This window comes from Balaenoptera physalus, assembly GCF_965194825.1.
Source record: "Balaenoptera physalus genome assembly, chromosome: 17".
In the NCBI taxonomy this organism is placed as follows: domain Eukaryota; kingdom Metazoa; phylum Chordata; class Mammalia; order Artiodactyla; family Balaenopteridae; genus Balaenoptera; species Balaenoptera physalus.
In genome coordinates, this window is record NC_138895.1 from 44,855,937 (window position 1) to 44,880,406 (window position 24,470).

Below are 24,470 nucleotides of genomic sequence, written 5' to 3' on the forward strand. Positions count from 1 at the left end.
AAGAAGTGTTAAAACGAAGATGCACCAGTCCCCAATTATTACTATTTTTCCCTTTAAATCTTTTGGTTTCACCCAAAACTCCTGTTTGATTTTTGAATGTAGTTAATGAATCCATAAATTAATTTGGGAAGATTGGCACATTGGCTTCTCATTTTTAGGAACCTGGTAGTCTCTCAGTCATACTGTTTTTTGTTCATTAATTGAATTAGGCCAAAGGGCATGGAGCTGAAAGTGACCTTAACAGAAATGTGCAAACCAGACCATGATAGGCACTCCCTAAGGTGGCTTATGGAAGGAAGTGGCCAGAAATTGTGAGGATCACAGAGGCACTCCCAGGGAATTTATCAACCAGAGGCATTATGAGGCCCAGACTTTGTTTTGAAGTCTATAGTTTTATTTGCTAAATCTAGCACCCTATCCCTAACAAATGTCAGTTCCCTTCCCTTCCTACCATCTGTAAGCCTGGATTTGTAACCCTGACTACCTCCCAGGTCTCTGTGAGGCTCTCATTTATTCCCACAAACGGATTCAACCAACAAAGGCTTGTTGGGCCGGTACGGGAGGTGCACAAAGACAGAGCGAGAGTGGTTAACCAAGATTTCTGGCTTGGACTTGTATTATGAAATGGCCTAAAAAAGGTCAAGTGCTGTTCAGACACGAGCTGTTGGTGTCATGGTGGCCACTGAGTTTCTGGGGCCTCCTTTTGGACTGGAAGCTCCAGAAGAATGGCATTTGATCTCTTTCAGGAGCTTAATGTGGTCTCCGTCACCTCCCCCTGGTTCTCTAGAAAGCCCGTCGGTGCAGAGAAGGAGCTGGGTCACACTCAGGTCAGGTCGGGGTGAAGCCAGGATTAGCAGCTCCAGCCCCCCGGCGGTACATCCCCATGCCCTCCCGGGCTCGGCTCACACCTGTCCATGAATCAGAGCTTTGTGCTGGCTCCCCTGATGGCAGGAGCCTTCCTGCCTGTCCCACAGTGGAGATTCCTTTCTGGACTCTTCAGAACTATAAAGGGAGAGGACAGATGGCTGCTTGGCCCACACCTTCAGATTCCCCTGGCTACTTACTTGCTCTGCTTCACTCCCCACCCATCCCCACCCCACCCCCCAGCAGGGAGAGGGGCTGCAGAGCCCACGTGTTTTGCTGTCCAGCCAGCACCTCCCAGGTCTTGCCACTCCTGCCGAAGCCAAAAGAGGCCCCACCCAACCCCGGAGTGGGGTCCCTGCCCAGGGTGGGGAGAGTGATGACTCACCCACCAGAGTTGGGGGACAGTGAGATGTGAGCAGATCAGTGTGGTGTGCTTTCCTTCTGCCTTTTTGGGATTCTTGGGGTGGAGGTAAGGCAAGGCCATCAGTCCTCTTAGGGAGGGGAGAAGCTTCTCAGAATCTTGTGTCGGGTCAGGTGACTTGCAGGTCATGGGTGGAGCAGGTCTCACCTGAGCGGAGAGCAGAGGCCCCGTAGTGTAGCCCTGGGTCAGCTCTGGTGCAGACTTTGTCAGCTCACATTAATGGTTCTTTGTGCCCTGATTCCTTCTCTGCAAATCAGGTTTTTAAAAAAATTTTTTAATTTATTTTTGGCTGCGTTGGGACTTCGTTGCAGTACATGGGCTTCTCATTGTGGTGGCTTCTCTTGTTGCGGAGCACAGGTTCTAGGCACGCAGGCTTCAGTAGTTGTGGCGTGCGGGTTCCGTAGTTGTGGCTCACGGGCTCTAGAGCGTAGGCTCAGTAGTTGTGGTACATGGACTTAGTTGCTCCGCGGCATGTGGGATCTTCCCGGACCAGGGTGGACCCATGCCCCTGCATTGGGAGGCGGATTCTTAACCACTGCACCACCAGGGAAGTTCCTGCAAATTAGGTTTAATAAACTGCCAATCTCATGGGGTTGCTGTGAGACATTATAAGATGCAACTGAAGTGCTTAGTCCAACACCTTGTATTAATACGAGGAGGGAAAGGCTGCTCTGAGCTTGGGTTGAAATGGTTTCTCTGGAGTAAACTGAAAAGATTTCCATGACACCTTGCTTTGTGCAGATGTCCTGGGCAGGGGGTAGGGGGTGGGCAGGTGGCAGTCTTCTACTCTCCTCCCCTCTCCCTGGTCTCCAGTAAGGGGTGTGTGTGTGGAGAGGGAGAGATTAGCTCACGGACTCACAGCAAAGCCACCTGATCTTTATAAACTGAAAACCTGTCTCTTCAGAATTCCAACCAGCAGGCACACCCGGAAACTGATGCCAGAGGAATTTTGTCACACCCAGGATGGGCCACTAATTAATGATGTTTCTGTCTTTAATCCCAGATGGGTTTGCATCTGTATGATGTAGGGACTGAGGCAGGAGATGGATGGGCCCCAGGCTGGGCAGCTGGAGTTGTCCCCTGTGGACGGATACTCTAAAATAGCAGGAGGGAGGAGAAGCTGAGCCCTGCCCAGATAAAAGACCACATGTTCCTCATTCTCGAAGTCAAGGAGACCTTCCTGACTACACATGCACAGAAAGGCTCCTTGAAGGTCAAAGAGGGAGGAGGTGTCACCTCATAGCAGGTGATGTCAACCTACCCTTAGGCCTCTTCACTAGAATCCATCTTGGCTGAGAGATGTGATCACACACAGGGGAGGACCCTGAGATAAACCAAATACGGACTCAGAACCAGGCAAAGCAAGATGATTGGTCAAAGGAAACCTGGAAGAAATGCCCCGTAAAAGTGATTCAGACTACCATGAGGGCGTGACTCTCTTTCTGAGCCCGCCCGTGTGTCTATCCATGTGTACCCCTTTTCCTCCTAACACTTTACTTGTTTCACTACTTTCTGTCTCTATGTGGAAATTCATTTCGACATAGCTGACAGGCCAGGGCCTTGTCACTGGCCACTGGTCCCTGGTGGTCTGGTGATTAGGATTCAGTGCTCTCGCTGCTGCAGCCTGACTTCAGTCTCTGGCCGGGAACCAAAATCCTGCTTCAAGCCGCTGCAGGCCGAGGCCACCCGGGATCAGGACTAAATGGTAAATACACCCACTGATACATAGACACAAAGAAAAGGTGTCTGACACGAGGGCATCTTAGAGGAGGAAAGAGGGAAATAACATTTATTGGGTCCCAGGTGCTCTGCAAACGTTACTTCATTTACTCTTCAAAAGAATCCTAGATCATAGATAGCTTTTATCAGTTTATAGAAATGGGGGTCCAGAGGTTAAGCAGGAACCCCAATGTCACACAACTTGTAAGTGGGAGAGTCAGCATTCACACCCACGACTCACTCTGCAGCCACCTTCCGGCTCTATCAGGGAGTGTTCCGAACCACCACTCTGGCCCCATGTCCGCGGCGGAGGACACACTTTCTCACCAAATCCAGGGCAGCCTTGCTGCTCTTCTGCATAGAGTCGGTCACCCTGGATCTGCAGGGTGGGCGTGCAAACCAAGCCTGTGGGCTATCCCAGCACCATTCCAGCTGCCTTCCCATTGGCCATCATGGGCTCTTTGTGCCGACTCAGGTGTGTCTTAGGGCCCAGCTCCCCCTGCAGAATGCTGACGCTGGGCTCAGGTAGGCAGTGCCAGGTGTATGACAGGCTTCCTGGGAAGGTTTATCATTGATGTGGGGCATATTTTCATTAGCGGTGCATACATTTGAGTCAATCATTCCCCTCTCCTCTGTCAAACGTTAGTTCCTCTGGGATAGGTGACACCCATACTTTACTGAAAATTTATTTTCTGGAACATTTTTTTCTTTGTCCAGAAGGATAGGCTAGACTTTTCCAGTTGTCTGGGGATATTGGCTGAAATCCAAAGCCTAGAACAATAGGTGATCTCCCTTGCCCCCCTCCCCAACTTCCCCACCCCCTCACCTCCACCAACCCACACATTTTAAAGAGAGGTGCTAGACCATCCATGAAGAGCTTGCTAAGAAGTATCCAAACCGGTCCTGCAACTTCTGGTCTTAGCACATCACCCACCTCCAGCCTAGATTTAAGAAAAGTCTAAAGAATGTTCAGAGAGCTGAGGATTTCTTTAATGAGAAAGAATGTGCAGCCATACCCCATGTGGCTTCATTAAACTATTTCTTGGGCATGGCATAATTTCCATAGTTTGTTGGGCCAGGGCTGGAATGTTTCCTTGGGGTCCGAGGTGACATGACTGACACCTTGGGAGATAGCTAGGCTCGAGGGTCCCCACCCAAGATTTCTGCCTGCTCAGGAAGGGACACCCCAGTGCAAAGTGCCTCTGTGGGCTGAACTTTCAAGCAGGAGCTAAGGGATGTTTGTAGAAAGTTAGCTGGAGAGGGCATCACCCATGTCGCCTGGATCAGAGAATGAGGCAGTGCTGGGGGATCCTCAGCAAGGGGTCTTCAAGAACCCACTCAAGGCCCCCTTGAGGAATAGGGGAAAAGTCTGCCTGTAGACAATTGGTAAATAACAGCCCCCCAAAGATGTCCATGTCCTAATTTCCAGAACGTGTGACTACGTCGCCTGAATTACAAAAAGGACTTCGCAGATGTGATTAAGGATCTTGAAATGGGGAAATTATCCTGGATGATCCAGGCAGGCCCAATATAATCACACGAGTCATTTTAAGAGAAATGTGAGAATGGAAGCAGAAGTCAGAGAGGAGCGAAGATGTTCCTGGCTTTGAAGATGGAGGAGAGAGCCACGTGCCAAGGAATGCAGGTAGCCCCTAAAAGCTGAAAAAGGCAAGGAAAGGGATTCTCCCTTTGAGCCTCCAGAAGGAACGCAGCCCATTGTAGACTTAAGATCTCAAGAACTGTACGAGAATAAATGTTTGTTACTTTAAGCCTCTAAGTTGGTGGCAGTCTGTTAAGGCAGCGATAGGAAACTAATACACCTTCCATGACCTGGAGGCATTCAGCAGCCAGAGTATCTTTGTCAGATGAAATACAGGCTGCCCAAATATGGCACGCAACATTCTTATGCTAAAAAAGTATTCATTGTTTACCTGACATCCAAATTTAACCGGGCATCCTGTTTTTTTTAATTTGCTAATTCTGGTCAGAGAGGAGTAGAAAATGCATTAACTAAAAGGACAGTTTGCCCCTCTGCTTCTCATATCTCTTCCCTGCACCAAACCTGGAGACCCAAAGCAGGTGGTGAATGTGGAAGAAGGAGTAGGAAGTCAGAATGAACAGTTCGTGACCCTCCCCAGGGCAGGTATCTGTGTCTGTGTCGGGGGCGGGGCAGAAGAAGAGGCAGTAAGCCTTGAGTTGGCTGAGAGATTCAGGTTTTCACTTAGATTGGCCTGGAATTTTTAATATCTGAAGGTAAGGATCATTGGTTAATATCTGAAAATGACCAGAATATTTTGGGATCTTTCCAAGATACTGTCCCAGGAGGGAAAGAGAGAACCAAGAGCAAAGGTTTGAAAGGCAGGGGGGAGAAAAAGGAAAGGCAATGTCCAATTACACAACAAGTCCAGCCCAGTCAGTAGACCAATCACCGTCTCTTTACCCAATCACCATTCTCTCCTCTGCTGACCTGCTTTCACCACTTCTGGGAAAAGTGACACCCACATCTTACCCTGCCATCATTTTACTAGATTGCTTTTTTTCTGAGCCAGGAAGGATGACCCGGCACCACAGTGAGGGGAGAGGGTGAGGAAAAGGGCAGAAATTCCAGAGGGAACCTCAGGAATAAGGAGGTCTGTGTGTGAACTGGATGACTTTTCGGGGCGTGGCCATCTCTCGAGACTGGGCCTGAGCAGCTTTGGTGAACCAGGCCCAAAACCCACCATCCAAAAGGAAAAAGACGGTGAGGCTGAAAAGTTATGTGCCTGGAGTTTTCCAGACAGGCCCTGTGAAAGTCTCCCAAAGCAGGGCTCGCACTAGAATTCCATGCGGTGATTGTGTTGGCTGCAGGGAACTGCTTAGAACATTCTCTCCACCTGGGTTTCCTTAACCTAAGCAGATGTGAGTGGCTTCTGTGTGACTCACCCTAAGCCTGACCTATTTGTGAAATGCTTTCTCTACAAAATGCTGGAGATAAGTGCAGAGAATTATACATTTATAACCCCAGTATAGAAAGGATTGTCTAACCCTCTCATTTTAGCTGCTCCCTGCCCCGCCCGTGGTCTGTGAATGCTGACCAAATGTTGGCGAGTGTCTAATGGCCTAACCTATTGGCTCCAGCAGTAATTGCCAGGTAGGTGGGGGTAGGAGATGGGGAATAGGGGAGGGCTTGCACCAGGCTGGGAGAGGCTGTGAGCGCCCAGAGATCCATTTCTAATTCTGCCTTTGCTTCGTGGTACCCCAGGAATCTTGTAAGGATGAATGGGCTGCAGACGAGGTATCAGCACAGTGGAGAGTTGGCCTGATGTAGTGGAAGGAGCTGGGACTTCACACTCAGATCTGGGCTTGGATTTTTTCTGCCATTTTACTTGCTGTGTGATGGTGGCTTTTCACACTCTCTTCCAGAACCTCTTTCCTCATCTACCAAATGGCCATAGCGATCGGCCCTTTCTGCATCTCAGACTTCATATAAGAGTAAGAGAAATGTTACCTATGAAATGTTACATACTGCAAAGTGTTCTACAAAATTTTTGAAAGTGCTTAGAGAGCTTTACATGAGGTTTCTGAAAATTTGCCTTTTTCATGGGTAGAAGGAGGAAGGGAGCCCATTTAATTTCAAATGACAGCTGATGCTAACATGGTCTGGACTAGCTGAGCCCGCCTGGGATCCACCTTCCAGTCTGCCCAGACTCTCCCATCTGACTCCCCATCAGGATTTGGGTGGGGAACCCAGTGGGCCCAGCCCCGGGAGCTACTGTAAATAACTAGGGCCGCTGCTACCAGCACTGCAGAGCTGCTGGTGCCCCTGAGAAGGTCTCCATTTCCCCCTCTGTGCCCCGCCAAGGAGGAGGGAGTGCTCCGGGGCTGGGGGAAAGGGTGGCATGCGGACAGCACCTCGATGGGCTCTGCCATGGCCACCTGCTGGCTGCCTTGCTCAGCAGTCTCTGAACGTGGAGCTTTGAGGGGGCGTTGGTGGTGACCTTGGGTTAAGCTCAGATGCCACACTTGTTCCTGCTGCTGAGAGGAGCTACCTGCCAAGGCAGGTGTGGGCCTTTTCTGTTGCAGAGGCTGAGGTTGTGTCACCCTCCTAAAGCTCCTTTGGCTTCATCTTTGAAAAGAGAAGATGTGACACGGTGGTTGAGTCACGTGCTTGGACTCTGGCTTGTTTCCTTGGAGATTTGACTGGTCGCCATTGGGACCATTGGCAGGAGTGGAGCTGGCTTCCTCTGCACCTGTTTTTGTCAACTTCTGATATTAACAGAACAGCCAGATTCCAGAGACTTCCCAGGTCTAGCTGGGCTAGATTGGGATCTGCAGTGAGGCCAGTGGTGGGTCAGGGAATACACACAAGGTGAGGAGGGAGAGGGGAGTTCCAGCCTCAGCCACAGGGCTCAGACGTGCTTCCTGCTGGGCTCTGCTACCTGCCCCAGGTGTGACCGGCCCTGGGCAGATGAACTGCTGTGGGGAGGTGGGAGGTGGGGAAGTGGGCCACACTGAGAAGCTAGACCAGAGCAAGGGCATTTCCTGACAGAAGTGTCTAAGGACATCAGAGAACAGTCTTTTAGAATGTTACGAGTCACCTTTGCTGACATCCAGCACACAAAAATGTAAAGCCATTCTCATCTTTGTCTTTTGCTAGGATCATCAGCTGAAAACACCCCCAGCACATGGACAGAATCAACACAGCATAGACATTATTTCAATATGCAAGTTTTGGACCCAGATTGCCTGGATTCAAATCCTGACTTTGCCCCTTACTCACTGGGTTACTTTGGGCAAGTGACTTAACCTGTCTGTGCCTCAGTTTTCCCATATGGATCCCATATGGATAATAATAGTATCAACCTTATAGGATTGCTGTGAGGGAGGAAAATGTACGTTAATACATGTAAAGTGCTTAGAATAAGAACGGGGTCAAAATAAACATTCAATAAGTGTGAGCTCGTCTTGTTTCATGTCATTATTTCAAGAGTATAACATTTCTCCTCTCCTTTTTGTATGCCTGGCTCTGATGGAAAATAGGTTTCAACTGGTGTGTCAAGTTCAATCCATTGGTTGTAGCTACTTGGACAGCTGTGTTGAGAAGGATTCTGAAGCTGCATCCAATCTCAGCAAGGGGAATTATGTGTTCCATTAGCAGGGCCTGCTGTGGGTGAGGACATAGGGAGTAGTGGCATGGGTGTCACATAGTTTCCTGTTCTGTGACTTGTCCTGCTTTAAGGGTTTTTGTTTGTTTGTTTGTTTTCAACATCTTTTTTTTTTTTTTTCTGGCTGTGCCACGCGGCATGTGGGTTCTTCATTCCCTGACCGGGGATAGAACCTTCACCCCCTGCAGCAGAAGCGTGGTGTCTTAACCACTGGACCGCCAGGGAAGTCCCTGCTTTAAGGTTTTATTTTTTTATCTCTTTCTACCTCGGTCCCAGCCCTCCCCTTGCTACCTGCCTTTGCCTCTGGCATCCTGGTCCTTTGATGGGCTTTCCTGCCAATAGCTGCTCTGTAGAACCTGGAGTTCATGTCAAATAAGAACTTTGAGATTTTTTTTCCTTTGGAGAAAGCAAAGCCCACAAGGCCTGGTATAGAGGATGTTGCTAGCTCAGTGGGGAACCTGAGGGTTTCTCTGTGTGCAGAGCAAGGGCGTTCTCAGAGAAACCGGGAAGCTCTTCACCAGGAAGCTTAGTCTTCTGTGATTCCCATTGTCCTGGAATCTAAACACTAATGATTAATACAGGAACTTCCTCACAGCCTAGGCAATCAGTGACTTGTTAATGCACACAGGACCTTGTGCTGAGTTAGCCCTATTTCCATTCAGTGGCAGTCTTTCTGCCTGGACACAGGTGGACGGTTGTGGTCAGGTCACCTTGTGGCCATCTCTGTTTGCAGAGTGCCATTCTGCCAGTTTGGGGAGCTGTGCTTTGTCTTGAGTCGAAGAGATCTGGGTTTGAATTCCTTGTTCTACCAATTACTAGCATCGTAATTTGAATAAGTTGTTTAAACTCTCTAAGCCTCATTCTCCTTGTCCGTAAATGGGAAGAAGAGCAGACCCACCTCATCAGGTTGTAGGGAGGCCTAAGTGAAGGATGCACTGAAAGCACGTGGCATGAGCCTGGCCCATGTTAAATGTACCAAAAACGGTAGCTATTATTTTCTTAACCCAACCAGAAAGCTCATCTTCATTAAATGATATAATATAAAAATAATGGTTCAAATTTGTGTGACACTTTCACCTTTATTATGCCTAGCACAGAGCAAGCACTGAGTATTAGCTATTATTATTAATAATAATATTGAGAGCAGCAGCTCTACTTAGCTATGAAGGGTGAGATTATCACCCAAGCCCTTGACCAGGCCTCTTAACTTGGGGCCCATGGACCCCTTGATGGTCTGTGGGTAGAAACTGTGGGGTTTGTGATCTTGGATAGGAAAAAAATTAGACTTTTTATTTTCACTAACCTCTAACTGAAATTAAGAATCTCCTTCAATTATGAACATAGGCAAAAAATACACTAGTAGTAACAACACCTGTGACTTTGACACCAACACAAGTCCACATAAAATATTGGCTAGGCTTGACGCTACTTCAAAACTAGATGTTAAATCTGCTGTTAGAACTTGTTATTTAATGTGTTAATAAAGAAGCACATATTCTGATACTTACATTTCAATGTAACTGTTTATTTTTAATACTTTATATTCATTTTATGCAATTAAGAACTTTAACCTAGAAAATGTCAACAGGCTTCACCAGACTGACTGCTGAAGGAGTCCAAGGCATGACAAGGTTAAGAATTTACCGAGTATTGAGGCAGTCCCCAAGGCCACCCTCACTTCTGATGCCAATTGCAAGACCTGGGGTCCCCAAGACCACCCTCAGTTTTTTGTTTTCTTTTTTTGTTTCTTAATTGAAGTATAGTTGATTTATAATGTTTCAGGTATATAGTAAAGTGATTCAGTTATTTATATATATACTTTTTTTGGATTCTTTTCCATTATAGGTTATTACAAGACATTGAATATAGTTCCCTGTACTATAAAGGAGGTCCTTGTTGTTTATCTATTTTATATATAGTAGTGTGTCTCTGTTAATCCCAAATTCCAAATCTGTCTCTTCCCCCACTTTCCCCTTTGGTAACCATAAGTTTGTTTTCTATGTCTGTGAGTCTATTTCTGTTTTGTAAATAAGTTCATTTGTATCATTTTTTTAGATTCCACATATAAGTGATATCATATGATGTTTGCTTTTCTCTGTCTGACTTACTTCACTTAGTATGATAATCTCTAGGTCCATCTTTGTTGCTGAGACCACCTTCAATTTTGATAAATTACTAGAAGAACTTATAGAATTTACTGAAAACTACTATACTTACGGCTACAGTTTATTACAGTGAAAGGGATCAGCCAAGGGAAGATACACCTGGAGTAGAAAGTTCCAAGAGGGGAGCTTCTGGCTGTCCTCTCCCAGTGGAGTCATGGACAGCACCAACTTTTCCTGGCAATGATGTGTGACAGTACACATGGGATATTGCCAACCAGAGAAGCCCACCTGAGCCTTGGTGTCCAGAATTTTCGTTTAGACGCAGTCAGGTAGCCATGGTGGACCACCTGCTTAGCTGACCTTTCATCTCCAGCCCTCTGGAGGTTGAGCTGATACCATGTGGCCAAAGCCTCCACCATAAATCACATTGTTAGACTATCCAGTGTGGTCCAAGACCCCAGGGAAACTCTTATCAGGCAGGACATTCTAAGAATTTAGCAATACCTTGCAGGAGCTGAGGACAAAGGCCAGACCTGTCTTTGGGGAAGGTTAATTCTTTACCACACAGGCTCCACTCTGGAAACTGCCTTGGAGCGGCCAGCTTGGAAGCGGGTGAGTGCCGGGGTGGGGTGGGAATCAGCTAACACACACAGCTGTAGCTACTGAAACCGTTCAGACCAGGGGTCCCCAACTCGCGGTCCGCAGATCGGTACCGGTCCGGGGCCTGTTAGGGACCGGGCCGCACAGCAGGAGGTGAACAGCTGGCGAGTGAGTGAAACTTCATCTGTCGCTCCCCATCACCTCCTGAACCATCCCCCATCTCCCCCACCCCCCGACCAGGTCCGTGGAAAAATTGTCTTCCACGAAACAAGTCCCTGGTGCCAAAAATGTTGGGGACCGCTGGTTTAGAGGAAGATTTTTTTTTTTGTACCCAGCAAAGACAATGTAAAGGTCATTGTTTCCGGAGGCAACTGAATAATGCCAATGATTAAAAACATAGCTGGGCCTTGTCTCGACACCTAACACTTTCCAAAGTGTATTTCCAAATGTTGGAAGTGTTAATTCTCAAAACATGCGGAAGGAAGGGGTCCTGTTAAACCTCAGAAGTGAGGGCCCCAGTGGTGGGGCAGAATGTGGACCGTCCTGGCCTCCTCCCCATCCCGGACTGCCCCACGCCTCCTCCCGGGCTGTTCAGACAGCGTGAGTCCTGTGGCCAAGAAGATCAGCAGGTATTTTGCAGAATCAGGTTACCTGGTCATGCTGGGGCGGTGCTAGGAGCTTAGCCAGCTTTGGAGATGGCCCATTCTGGAGTTCACCGGGCGTGATTACATGAGGTAACTGCCTGCGGATGTGACCAGCTTACATGTGGGAAAGCACAAGTTTGCTGGAGCCTGGAGTCTTCTCGGCCCAACACGTTTTGACTCATCTAAAGTGAGCCGAGAGTCATGACCTCATCCTCAAGCTTGGGGTAAATTACGTGCAGTCAGTCTCTATGTTAACATTGAAAAGCCACTCTTTCAGGACCCTATTGCTGGTGTCTTCCTGGGTTAGGTCATTTCTAAGGGCCTGTGAGGGCTGAGGCCCTGCCACCTCTGCAGGAGCCTGTGTTCCCTGAAGGGGAGAAGTGCACTGGCCCTGCAGGTGGGCACAGAAGGCTTTCTGGGGTGTGGCTAGGATCCAGAGAGCTTTGTGTTTCCCTGAAGAGCACATCTGTGCTCACAAGTGTACTTGTGTATAATTTGTGCAGTAGCTGTGACTATTTTATGGAGGTCTGTGTGGTTTTTTTAAAGCTGCCTTTAAAAAGGATCCTTTCAAATGACCATGCTCTCCTTCTCCTCATCAGTGCTGCTGTCCATAATTATTTGCAGGAAGCTCTTTCAGATAATCATCTACACGCCCTTTGGCCCTCATCCCCCAGCTGGACTTCAGCTCCATGGGGCAAAGCCTGCTCTGTCCTGTGTATCTCAGCACCAACAGCAGTGCCTGGCATAGAGTGGGCACTTGGCAGATGTTTGTCGAATGAATAATAGGAATGAATCCTATGAGATGACTCACTGTATTCATTTCCTGTGGCTCCTATAACAAAATTACCAGAAACTAGGTGACTTAAAAGAACAGAAATTTGTTCTCTTACAGTTTCAGTGGCCATAAGTGCAAAGTCAGTATCACCGGGCCAAAATCAAGGTGTCAGCAGGGCTAACACCCTGTGGAGGCTCTAGGGGAGAATCTGTTCCTTGTTTCTTCTGGCCTCTGGTGGCTACAGCATTCCTTGGCTTGTGGCCGCATCACTCCAATATCTGCCCCTGTGGTCGCCTTCTCCTCTTCTGTGTGTGTCCGATCTCCATCTGCCTCCCTCTTATAAGGATACACGTGGTTGGATTTGGGGCCCACCAGGAAATCCAGGATAATCTCTCCCTATCACAAGACCCTTAATTACACCTGCAAAATTCCCCTTCCTCCCTTTTTCTCTGTATAAGGTAGCATTCACAAGTTCTAGGTTTAGGAAGTGGAAATCTTTTGGGGGGCCATTGTTCAGTCTACCATACTCACAAAGGGGATATAAACCAACAGAAGGCCGGGCAGTCCCTCACTGAGCAGTCTGGCAGGGGGACACACATGTTCCTGAACACTGCTAATTCAGGGAAAGTGTCTCAGAGGACTCTGGCTCATGGGGAAGCCCTCATGCCCATTTTTGGGGCCTATGTTACTATGAACACATGAGAACCAGGTATAACCATGTCCTTTCACCCTCAGAGTCTGTGCTCTCAGCAGACCCACACTCGCCCTCCCCAGAGCAGGTTCCTGCCCTGAGTCTCACGTGACAGTTGCAGATGTCAGGAAAGGCAACCCTTCCCAGGACCCATCCTCAGGAGGACCCTGGTCCTAGGGCTCCCTGGGGTGTCTCTATGGGGAACCATCTCTTCCTGATCATGTAGATAAGTCGTCCTTCCCCTTGGCAGCAACCACATCTCTGCAGCCTGGTAGGTGAGGGGTGGGGGAAAGCAGCAGATAAGGGAGTAGTGATCATTTGGAAAGGTCAGATGCCAGATAAAGAAAGGTCAGATAAGGAGGAATCCACCCCAGGCTGTCAGGCTAAAGCCTACAGCAAGTTTTGCTTTTTGTGATCCCTGGGACCTTCGGATTCTGCTGCTACCCTCTGTCCCCAAACAAATGATGAAAAAGAAAGACTAAGAAAATAGACAGGACTTGTTGTCTGGATTTAGCAGGTTTATCCATGCTCTCTTGCTCTCCACATCACCCTCCTACTGAATGCCCTGCCCCCAATGGTTCCAAATAGCTTTCCAACCTATTATTTAGGGACCTGTGTAATTGAGGTCTTTTATTTTCTATTCTCTAGATTTTCTCTAAATTTTCACTAATAGTATTGTTGCTCTGGCCGGGACTCCCAGAGTGAGTCCACAGGAAAAGGTGAGACTAAAGCAGAGTGTAGCTCCAGGATCTCTCTGCCCAGGTCTGTCCTAACACCCAGCCAGGGAGGAGCTGGATTCAGGGGTGGGGTCGGCACACAAGCACATCTTCCTTCCAACAGGGAGGGCTTTTCTCCTCTCAGATGGGCTGCCTTCTCTGGGAGTGCTGCCTCTGATGCAAAGTCTCCATTCCTTTTTTTGTATTTCCCTTCAATCTGATTCATCCCCTGTGGGCAATAAGAGCCATTGTGGGTTGCCTGGCAGAGTTCTTTGTTTTTAGAGGAATTTGTTTTATTTATTTATTTTTTACATAATATAGGGTGTTTTTTTTTTAACTTGAGGTATAATTGACATGTAACATTACATTAGTTTCAGGTGTACAACATAATGATTTAATATTTGTGTATATTGTGAATGAACACCACAATAATTTGAGTTAACATCCATCACCAAACATAACTACAGATTTTTTTTTTTCTTGAGATGAGAACATGTAAGATCTTCTCTTTTAGCAACTTTCAAATATACAATACATTATTATTAACCATAGTCGCTATGCTGTATGTTACATCCCCAGGACTTATTTTATAACTGGAAATTTGTACCCATAATAGAGTTCTTACAGTTAAAATGTTGACTTCTATTCATCAAGAGTAAAAGAAATTTCATTGGCTAGATTTGTTTTGATGAGTCAGGGGAGGGCCTCAATTTAGAACAATTGTCTTCCAAAGATTTGGTAGGGGGTACTTTTTTGTTTTCTTTTCTTTGGGTTTTTAGTTTTTTTTCTAAATGAAGCTACAAGTACATTTGTGTCTTTGTCTAAACAAGTAATGCCAAATTCATCTTCAAACAGTGTGCTTGGGCTGCATTCATCACTGTGTTAGGGTTTTTTACATTTTTTAATTAATTTTTTTGGAGTATAGTTGCTTTACAATGTTGTGTTAGTTTCTGCTGTACAGCAAAGTGAGTCAGCTGTACGTATACATATATCCCCTCTTTTTCGGATTTCCTTCCCATTTAGGTCACCACAGAGCACTGAGTAGAGTTCCCTGTTGCCTGGCAGAGTTCTGAGTGGAGAATCAGGTGGCCTCAGGTGGCCTCAGGTGTCCTTCTGCCCTGGATCGCTGAATTTTCACAGATAGGACAGCATCTCTGGGCCTCCGTCTGCTGTGGGACAGTGTGAAACAGGTTTATCAACAAGGATCTTTCCAGTGTTGCTACTGTAAGCCTCTATGGTGTTAGAATTGGCTCAAGGACCCAGTTTGGATCTCGAAGTTTAGGTTTATTCCGTATTTGATGCCCTCTTTAAAAAGCAGGTGGCACATGGCTCTGCATCTGTCTGAACTTGTGATCATTGTGTTTTATTTGTTCCATGATCAGCAAAGGACTGGCTTAGGCCTTGCATTTCAGAGAGGGGGGACCAGGCTCCCTGGGCACACTCAAGTGTGGGGGGCTGGCAGCGGAGCTGAGGAAGGGGGTGAGGTTGGAAGGCTGCCTGCAACCTCCCCTCAGCACCACCCTCTCTGGGTGGATCTCACATCCTTTTGCTGGGGAGAAGAGTCTGAAGGGATATGCCAGGAGGTGGCTGTTATAACAAAATGCCACAGCGTGGGTGGCTTAAACATCAGAAATGCATTTCTCACAGTTCTGGAGTCCGAGATCAGGTTGCCAGCATGGTCAGGTTCTGGTAAGTGTTCTTTTCCTGGTGTAAACAAAAAGAACAATGTTGCTCATTATCCTGTTATACAAAGGGTTAAATCACAGCCCACTGCAGTCACCCAGGACAGTGTGCCCTGAGGGGCATTCAGGAGGGAGAAACTGCATGAGGCACTCTGTGTTTTGGAAAAACAGGCCCCTACCCAGTTAAGGGGCATTTCTAAGGAAGAATTTCAACGACCCCAGATTCTTGTGTCTTCCATGCTAGACAAGCACATTAACTTCAGATATCTCTTCTTTGTGATTAGCGGTCATCTTTTACCAAGATGTATTCTTGACTAATTGTTTTTCCTAGCCCCCGAATTCATTTATATACTGGCTCCTCACCTACCTCTTCAGAGTAGTTCCTCAGAGCTAGCTCACAGCCTGATTCCTGGGCTATAGTCCTCAGTAAGGTCCCTGAAAATAACTTAACTCACAACTCTGTTGTTTTTTTCTTTCAGTCGACACTGGTTTGCAGACTGTCTCCTTTTTACTGTGTCTTCACATGGTGGAGAGAGAGATCCTCTCTCGTGTCTTTTTCTATAAGGGCACTAATCCCATTCATGAGCGCTACACCCTCATGACCTCATTTGAACCTAATCACCTCTCAGAGGCCCCACCTGCAAACGCCATCACACTGGGGATGAGGTATCCACATATGAATTTTGAGGGGGACACAAGCAGCACTGTTCTCAAGGGGCAAGGTGGCAGCATCTCTCCTGCTGACCACAGGGCCAGGTGTCTGCTGGCAAGTCTGGGTGTGGACAAGAGGGTGTGTACAAAGGGGGCTTCTGCCCCCAGTCTCTTCCCTGGGAATAAGCTTGCCTGTGCAGAGTGGCTCACATTTACACGTGACACCTTTGTCAGATCCACTGTCTCTCCATTCTCCCCAAATCCCCCTGAGCTCCTCCTGGGTGCCACATCCTGCAGTAGTAAGAGGAGGTGAGTCAGTCCTAGAGCCTGCCCTCTAGGGACTCTTCCTGGTAGGGAAGACCCTCTGGTGATCCCTGTGTTGGGGAGTCCAGCAAGAGAAGCTGTAGAAGGTTTAGACTTGACCTTTTGATATTTTTGATATGCCATGTTCTTTACCACCCAAGGCCTCGCCACAGGCTAATCCTTCTGCCTAAATCCCCTTCTCCCATTCACCTGGTGAGCTCCTACTTATCTTTCAGGTGCCCATGAAAGTCTTCCCTGAGGCCCTCCCCGTCATTATTTCAATTCCTCTTGACATCTCTTAGCTTTGTTTCCTTTTCCTCTCCCTCCCACAGGACGGAGACTGTGTCTGTCATGTTCCTTGTCATATCCCAGTGCCTGGCACATAGTAAGCAGGCAGTACATGCTTAATGGATCATTGAAGGAAAATGTTACACAGAGGAGACACTGATTAACTTTATCAGGAGCGAATCAGGGAAGGCTTTCTGGAGGAGGTGATGACTAAAGGAAGAAGAGAAGTTTGCTGGGTGTTCTAGGCAGTAGGAACAGAAAGTTCAAAGGCCCAGAGTGGTGACATCATATGGAAGGTTGGTGCTGTCAGGATGCAGATGAAAGAGCTGCAGGGGCAGGGTCTGCCCATGGAAGACCCAGCAGGTGTGTTCAGAGCTGGGGGATGGGAATTAGAAGGGGCACAATGCCACTGCCCTGGAGTCTGTGTTAGGTGGATTGACGGCCCCCAGGCTGGAGCAAGGAGGCCAGTTAGGAGGTTACTGTGATGCACCAGGAAAGAAACATAGGCCTGAACCCAGGCAGCAGGTGTAAGGATGGGGAGGGGGGATGAATTTGAGGTTTCAAGCTGGAACCCCAGGGCTTGATGACTAATCCAGTGTGGTAGAAGGAGCAGTGGAGAGTGGAAGGTCATGCCACTGACCTGAACCACAGACCCAAGAAGAACAACAACTTTGAGGAAGTTGAGGTGGGAAGGTTTAGATCAGTTCTGATTTAGACACAGCGAGTTTGAAGATCCTTTGGGACCTCGTGTAGCAAACGGTTTTATATTTGAGTCCAGAGCTTGAGAGAATTCAGAGCAGGAGGTGTAGATTTGGACTCCTGGACATATATGTGGAAATTAAAACCATAGGGATGAATGAGACTGCTGGGGAGAGGGTGTGGAGTAGGACCAGAAGTCTGGGCATAAAACCCTTGGGGAAGTAAAAACTCAAGTTACCGTCAGAGGAAGAGGACCCAGGAGAGAACACCAAGAAAGGTCTGTCCGTCTATCCTCCTTGACATAAGTATGTGGTCTTTCCTCTTCCAAAGAGTGGATCTTGACAGTGGAAGCCAGTGGTGGTAACCTCATTCCCCTTGTCAGTGATTGGTTTAGGAATGGACCTGTGACCTATCCTGACCAATGAAACGTGAGAGGAAGAGTTCTAAAGGGCTTCTGGGAAAGGTTGCCTATTCTTAAGACAGAGGCAAGGATGAGATGGTTCTATTTTACCTCTGGACTTTGTCCAGTCTGCATGGGATACCGGAAACAGTTGCAGCTATCTGTGATCATAAGGAAGCCCAGCCTAGGGAGCAAGTCCACATGCCAAAGCTGGCAGAGAGGAGAAATGGAAAGAACTGGAATCTTTGATGACATTGGTGATCCACTATCGCAGCCATCCCTGGAATCCACTCTTCCACCGAGCCTTTTCCTATGTGATGTAATGAATTTTATTTTTGTTTTGGCCAGTTTAGATTAGGTTTTCTGTTACTTTCTACTAGGGTAACCAAGGGAGGAAAATATTTCAGCGGAGTCACACTCCTCAAAAATTCGTTATGAAAAAAATCTAATACTGTCAATTGGATTTGGAAGTATGGTGGTCAAAGGGCAAATTCAGTAGACAGATGGGCTAGAAGGCTGACCAAAGAGACTAAAATGTGAGTGGGAGGTGTGGAAGTAAAGACTGTAAGTGTAGACTGAAACAAACCCCTGGTCAGAAGACCTGGATTTTTAGTAAGTCAAGGATAGGCTATGATGTGATAACAAACGAACGCCAAGCCTCAGTGGCCCAACACACACAAGCTCTGTATTTTGTTTTTGTTTTTTCACTTGTATGAAGTCCTCTGTGGATCAGACAGCTCTCTTCCAGCAGTGTCTTGGGGGCCTGGGTTGTTTCAATATTGTGGTTATGCTGTCTCAGCGTGAGAACTCTGTGGTGACCATGGCAGGTGAAGGGAGAGCTGAGGGGACATTCAGGGCGCTTTCTCCGCCTTATCCTGCTAGTTACACTTGTAACTCTTGCTCCCAGCCCACTGGACAGAAGTGGTCACATGGCCCTGTCTAGCTACAGGGGAAATTGTGGGGCACACATGGATATGTGGTGAACATCAACTGTGTCTGCTGGATCTTAACTTTCTGAACTTTACTTTTTCCTCAGTAAAATAAAAGATCACCCAACTCACACAGGGTTGTGAAAATCAAACAAGATACGGAGGACCTCCTTTTTCTGTTGTCTTCCATGATTCTGTTTTGTCTTGGTTTTTCCATGCCTGTATAATCTGGGTGTTAAAAATAAATCCCACCTACTGAACACCTACTATGGTTAATGGTAATAGCTAGGATTTATTGAGCGCTTACTATGAGTCAGGCACAATTCCAGGCACTCTCCATACATCAGCATAGTACTGAACACACTGTTTTCTCCATTTTGCAGGGAACTCATGCCTAGCATGGTGTCTGGCACACAGAAGACCTTCGATAGATGTTTGGATAAATTCAGCCACTTGTTCAAATCACAGATCTAGCAAGGGGCAAAGTGACCAATGGTCCCCCGAAATACATCTAGGTCTTAATCCCTGCAACCTGTGAATGTCACTTTCCTTATATGGCAAAAAGGGCTTTGTCATAATCCAGATGTGATTAAGTTAAATTTAATCCAGATGTGGTTACGGATCTCAAGATAAGAAGAGTATCCACGATTATCCAGGTGAGCTCCAAATGCAATCACATGTATCCTTTTAAGAGGAAGGCAGAGGGAAATTTGACACACAGAAAAGAGAAGGAGATGTGACCAGAAGGTGGAGATTGGAGTGATGCGGTCACAAGCCAGTGAATGCCACCGGAAGCTGGAAGAGGCGAGGGATGGATTCTTTCCTTCCTTCGAGGCTCTGGACAGAGTGCCACCTTCTCAATTCCTTGATTCCAGCTCAGGGATACAGATTTCAGAATTTTGGTTTCCAGAACCACGAGAGAATAAATTTCTATTGTTTGAAACGACCCAGTTTTTGGCAATTTGATACGGCAGCCACAGGAAATTGATACACCAGGTTTGGGCGATGGCCCAGGAACACCTTAGAGTCTGCAGTCCTCTGATCTCTGCCACCTAGAAGGTCAAGAAGGGGTTCCTACGGGCCCCTGTGCCTGCAGCAGAGACAGAGGAGGAGGCCGAGCTGCACTGGGGTTGGTCTGAAAGAAGAGTTTTAAAAAACGGTCTATAGACTCCCAGGAATCAGAAGTTGAAAGCCATCCATCCAGAAACGCTTATTATGCACGTGCTGTGTGGCAGACCTGCTGGGACTACAGATTTAAGAAGACTTGGAATTGGGTGTGGGTGGATTCATGCTGTTGAGGATGAGGCGAGGGGGTCCTGGGACTGGGCTGTGGGGGCAGAGGAAGCCCCGGGCCTGTCCTGCTGGCCCTGCTAAGGGGGCAGGTGCCTGGCCAGGAAGGGCCTGGAATCTGAAATCTCCTTCACCTGAAAGCAGATGCAAGGAGTGTGCGTCCCAAGGTGGGTGTTTGGTTCAGGTTTCTCAGGAAGTCAAGACAATGGCAGTGGAGGAAAGTGGCCTGGAGTCCTGTCTGACCTGGAAGGAAGTGCGCGGGGTGAAGCGTGGAGAGGTCAACCTCCAGGGGGCCTGTGAGGCCGGCAGCCAAGGTGTGGGGTGCAGGGGAAACAGCAGGCGGAGGCTGCCAGCCACGGAGCTCGTGGCCCGCCTCTCCGGGGACAGAGACGGGGCTCCACTGGAGCCGTGGTTTGTGGTCACTTTTGGGTCTGCTCGGCCCGAGGGAAGGGAGTGCTGCCCCCTGCAGACAGAGGGGCCTCTGGGCCTCGCCACTACTGCTGGGCGTTGACCTTGGGCCTGAGGGTTTGTGGACCTTGGTTGTCACGTGACCCTGCAACCTGGGGCTGGGAACGTACGTGACCTCTGCTGGGAGGCCGTCTGCGGGCACACAGGACTGGAGGGCTCCACTGGCCCGACTCACAGGATCAGCCGAGAGGGGCCATGACAGTGTCTTCGATTTTATGGAAGAAACAGAGCTCAGGGAAGAGGGAGGGCGTCCTACCAAATCAGGAAGAGACAAAAAGGGGGAGGTTAGCCAGGAAGGGGGGCTGGGATACTGGTCAGCGCCCAGCAGCTGGAACATTCCAGCACTTTCCTGAAAGAGAGCTCCCTCAGGGAGAGAAGTCTCATTCTGTTCAGTTTTTGAGGGGGGCACTTTGAGAGCGTGACATGGTGAAGACAGTCCCTGCTTCTGTGGTGGTGGGGCTCTCGGCCTCTCCTCTTTTCTAGTCTCTCTGCTTCTCTTTGTCTTTTTTCCCTTCCTGTTTCCTCTCCCTTCTCCTCTTTTCTTCTCCCATCCTTTCTTTTCTCTGTGTATGGCTCCTAGACTCTTCGTGTCTCTCTTTCTGACCCCTGCTGTGTCTGCATCGATCACACCCCCCCGGACACACACACACACACACACACACACACACACACACACACACACACACACACAGAGTCTGGCTTTATTCGGATCACCTCGGCTAATGGGCCAGCCAGGACACCACAGGAAGCACCTGTGCTCTGACACGGCCCAAGCACAGTTTTTCTATTTTCTCATTTATACTTCCTCATTCACATTTTCCTTTCTGCAGACTTGCTCACAACATCATCTGAGACTTTCTGGTCCCTTCACATATCTTCATCTATTTTTATCAGCAAGCACCCAAACTTCTTCCTGGTGCCTCCCCGCCCCCTCTCAGCCTGCAGAGAAGGCTCAGCTCCCTGGGGCCCAGGTGGGTCAAGAGGCTGCTGGGGGATGGGCAGCAGGCAGAGAGGTCTGGCTCCTCACCTGGACTCCTGAGAAGCCACTCAAACAGGAGGAGATGATAGTCTCCCCTCAGCTCTTAGCCTCCCCGGGGCTGCTCCCTCCTGAAGTCCAGGAGCCCTTCTGGAAGCAGGAGAAGAATTCCCACATGGAGGTTACAGAGTTCCCCATTAGCACATGACTTAGAGCTGGGATACCAGAGGGGCAGCCCAGGTCCTGCTTCTATTCCTGGTGACCCCTGGCAAGTCACATAATCCCTTAGAGCCTCAGTATTTTTAGTCTGGAAATCAGGCATTTTATTTTGCTCTACCTCCTGCACAAAGGGTTCTGCATTGTGAGCTACCTGTAAGGGTGACGACAACAAAGACAAGGATGATGTTGATGACAGCACTTGCCACAGACTGTGCGCCAGGCCCTGTCCTAGGTGCCTTAATGTATGAACTCACTGAATCCTACAACAACCTTAGAAGTACGTACTGTTATCATCTCTGTTTTACTGATGAGGAAATGGAGGTGCAGAGAGGTTAAGCTACTTGTCCAAGGTTGCACAGCTGGTAAGCAGCTGAGCTGGGATTCAAACTCAGCAGTCTGGCCCCAGACCTCACACCCCTGTGATTGAGACTTCCATGGTCTGGAAGAACAATGTTGCGGCTTCTCTCCCAGTACGACAACAAGTGCCCAGGGGGAGGGGATCCAGTTTGCAGAAGTGGTCGTCCAGGTCCTGAGAGCGTGTGGCCGTCTCCACCTTGGCCATCGCCTGAGCGCGACACAGTCACTGGGCGGAAGGGAGGGGCTGCTCCAGGGCTTCAGTAACCTTCTGTGTTTTTTCAGTGCAGTCTCTTCAGGCTTTGTTACCACAATACATTTATTTTTGGAGAATTACTATTACCAGTTTGACACCGCAGGCCTCTTATTTGTCAGCCCCATTCTTTCTGGTTTACGTTTAAGTGTGTTGTGTGTTGACTCCACTGCTGCTATCTTTGCTTCTTTTCTAAAAACGGTATTCGAGTGGGAAGCACTGTGTATTCACTCACTTCTTCAGCAAACGTGACCTCCGTGTAAGGACGCTGTGCTGATTGCTCTGGGGGACAACGAAGATGAAGTCGGTGTGGCCTTTGCCCTCAAGAATCTTCCAGTCCAGGAGTGACAAATAACGTGCATGGAGGTGGCTGTAATGGCACATGGATGCTGTATGAGAATTGCCACCAAAGTCACGGCAGGACTTCGGACAGCTCTCAGGGAAGTCTTTTTAGAGGAGATAGTGGATAAATAAGTTATGGCGCACAGATCCCAAAACACAGTAGTCTATATAAGATCAATCTTAGGATATAATTTTATTTCCCTCTCCCATAACAGTGCAGATGCAGATGGCACTAGTCTGGTGGGACAGCTCAGCTCCGCAGGGTCATTCAGGGACACAGTTTTGCTCTGTGCTGTTGCTTTGCTCCACTGTCCTGTTGGGTATTATCTTCATCTGTAAGGTTAAAGCTTGGTCATTGCCGCATTGACCTCCCACCTTGTGGCAAGGGCGAAGAGAGGATGGAGAAACAAACAGATGCTTTAAGGCACAGACCCAGAGTGGCTCACCTATCCTGTTGACCAGAACTTGGCCATTTGGCCACATCTAATTACAAAGCAGGTTGGGAAATGTAGTCTATAGCCAAGTGACCAAGTGTCCAGCCAAAAGTTCAATGTGGAAGAAAGAGATAATGGAGGAATATTATCTATATCTCAATGACTTGGGCCTTGGCAAACGGACAGGATATTGTGGGGTAGGAATTGGAGGGGGAGGGCATTCCAGGTGGAGAAAATGGCAGAGGGGCGGGAAGGTGCATGATGGATTTGGAGAAAGTGAAGATCCAGCGTACCTGGGGTGTGGGATTTATGTAAAGGAGCCTGTGATCCACGTTTGGGTAGAGATGGGGCAGGCTTCATCTCTTTAATAGGCTGCTCAGTCTTCCCATAGAATGTGGTCCTCGTTAAAGAATCTTCTTTAATCAACCACACAGGATGTGGGCACCATCCGCCTTACTCAGGAAATTTAATTTTGAACTGACAGCGATCTAGATTCTATCACAAGTTGGCTCCCCAAGGGTGTGTTACTTTTAACAGTGATTTTTTTTTTTTAAACATCTTTATTGGAGTATAATTGCTTTACAATGGTGTGTTAGTTTCTGCCTTATAACAAAGTGAATCAGTTATACATATACATATGTCCCCATATCTCCTCCCTCTTGCATCTCCCTTCCTCCCACCCTCCCTATCCCACCCCTCTAGCTGGTCACAAAGCACCGAGCTGATCTCCCTGTGCCATGCAGCTGCTTCCCACTAGCTATCTATTTTACGTTTGGTAGTGTATATATGTCAATGCCACTCTCTCACTTCCTCCCAGCTTACCCTTCCCATATTTGGAATTCTTCATTAAGTTTTTACATTGGTTTTTGGATTCAGAACACATGTATTTTAATACTAATGTTTGTGCTTTAGCTCATATGTTATTTGTATTTTTGACTTGCTTTTCCAAAATGGCCATGTTGTCTTTCAGAATTTTCATGATTTCTGCTGGATTTCTATGTGATTTACTAAACAAAGGAAAATTTTTTTCAGGCATAGAAATCTCTTTCTGCAATATGGAATGCTAAAAACAAACAAATAAACAACGTATTTATGAATAAAAAAAGAATCAACCAGATATATCTATTAATATGATGTTGGGCTTCCCTGGTGGCGCAGTGGTTGAGAATCTGCCTGCCAATGCAGGCGACACGGGTTCGAGCCCTGGTCTGGGAAGATCCCACATGCCACGGAGCAACTAGGCCCGTGAGCCACAATTACTGAGCCTGCGCATCTGGAGCCTGTGCTCCGCAACGAGAGGCCGCGATAGTGAGAGGCCCGCGCACCGCGATGAAGAGTGGCCCCCACTTGCCGCAACTAGAGAAAGCCCTCGCACAGAAACGAAGACCCAACGCAGCCAAAAATAGATAAATAAATAAATAATTTAAAAAAAAAAAAAAAAAATATGATGCTGCTCTGTCCTTGGCATTCAACACTTCAACAAATGCTGATTAAGGCACTATT

General features: G+C 47.9%; 1 long non-coding RNA gene across 4 annotated transcripts; it reads left to right on the plus strand.

The window, feature by feature from the left end:
- The first annotated feature begins 1,761 nt into the window (after positions 1 to 1,761).
- On the plus strand, positions 1,762 to 14,152 carry LOC309646442. Of its 4 annotated transcripts, XR_014255359.1 has the most exons (5): positions 1,762 to 2,990; positions 5,073 to 5,147; positions 6,042 to 6,134; positions 6,246 to 6,475; positions 7,641 to 14,152. It is a non-coding gene; the product is annotated as an uncharacterized lncRNA (long non-coding RNA). The 4 variants fall into 4 exon arrangements; XR_014255360.1 differs by lacking the exon at positions 5,073 to 5,147 and having other exon boundaries at positions 1,767 to 2,990; XR_014255361.1 differs by lacking the exon at positions 1,762 to 2,990 and having other exon boundaries at positions 3,000 to 5,147.
- The last annotated feature ends 10,318 nt before the right edge of the window (positions 14,153 to 24,470 follow it).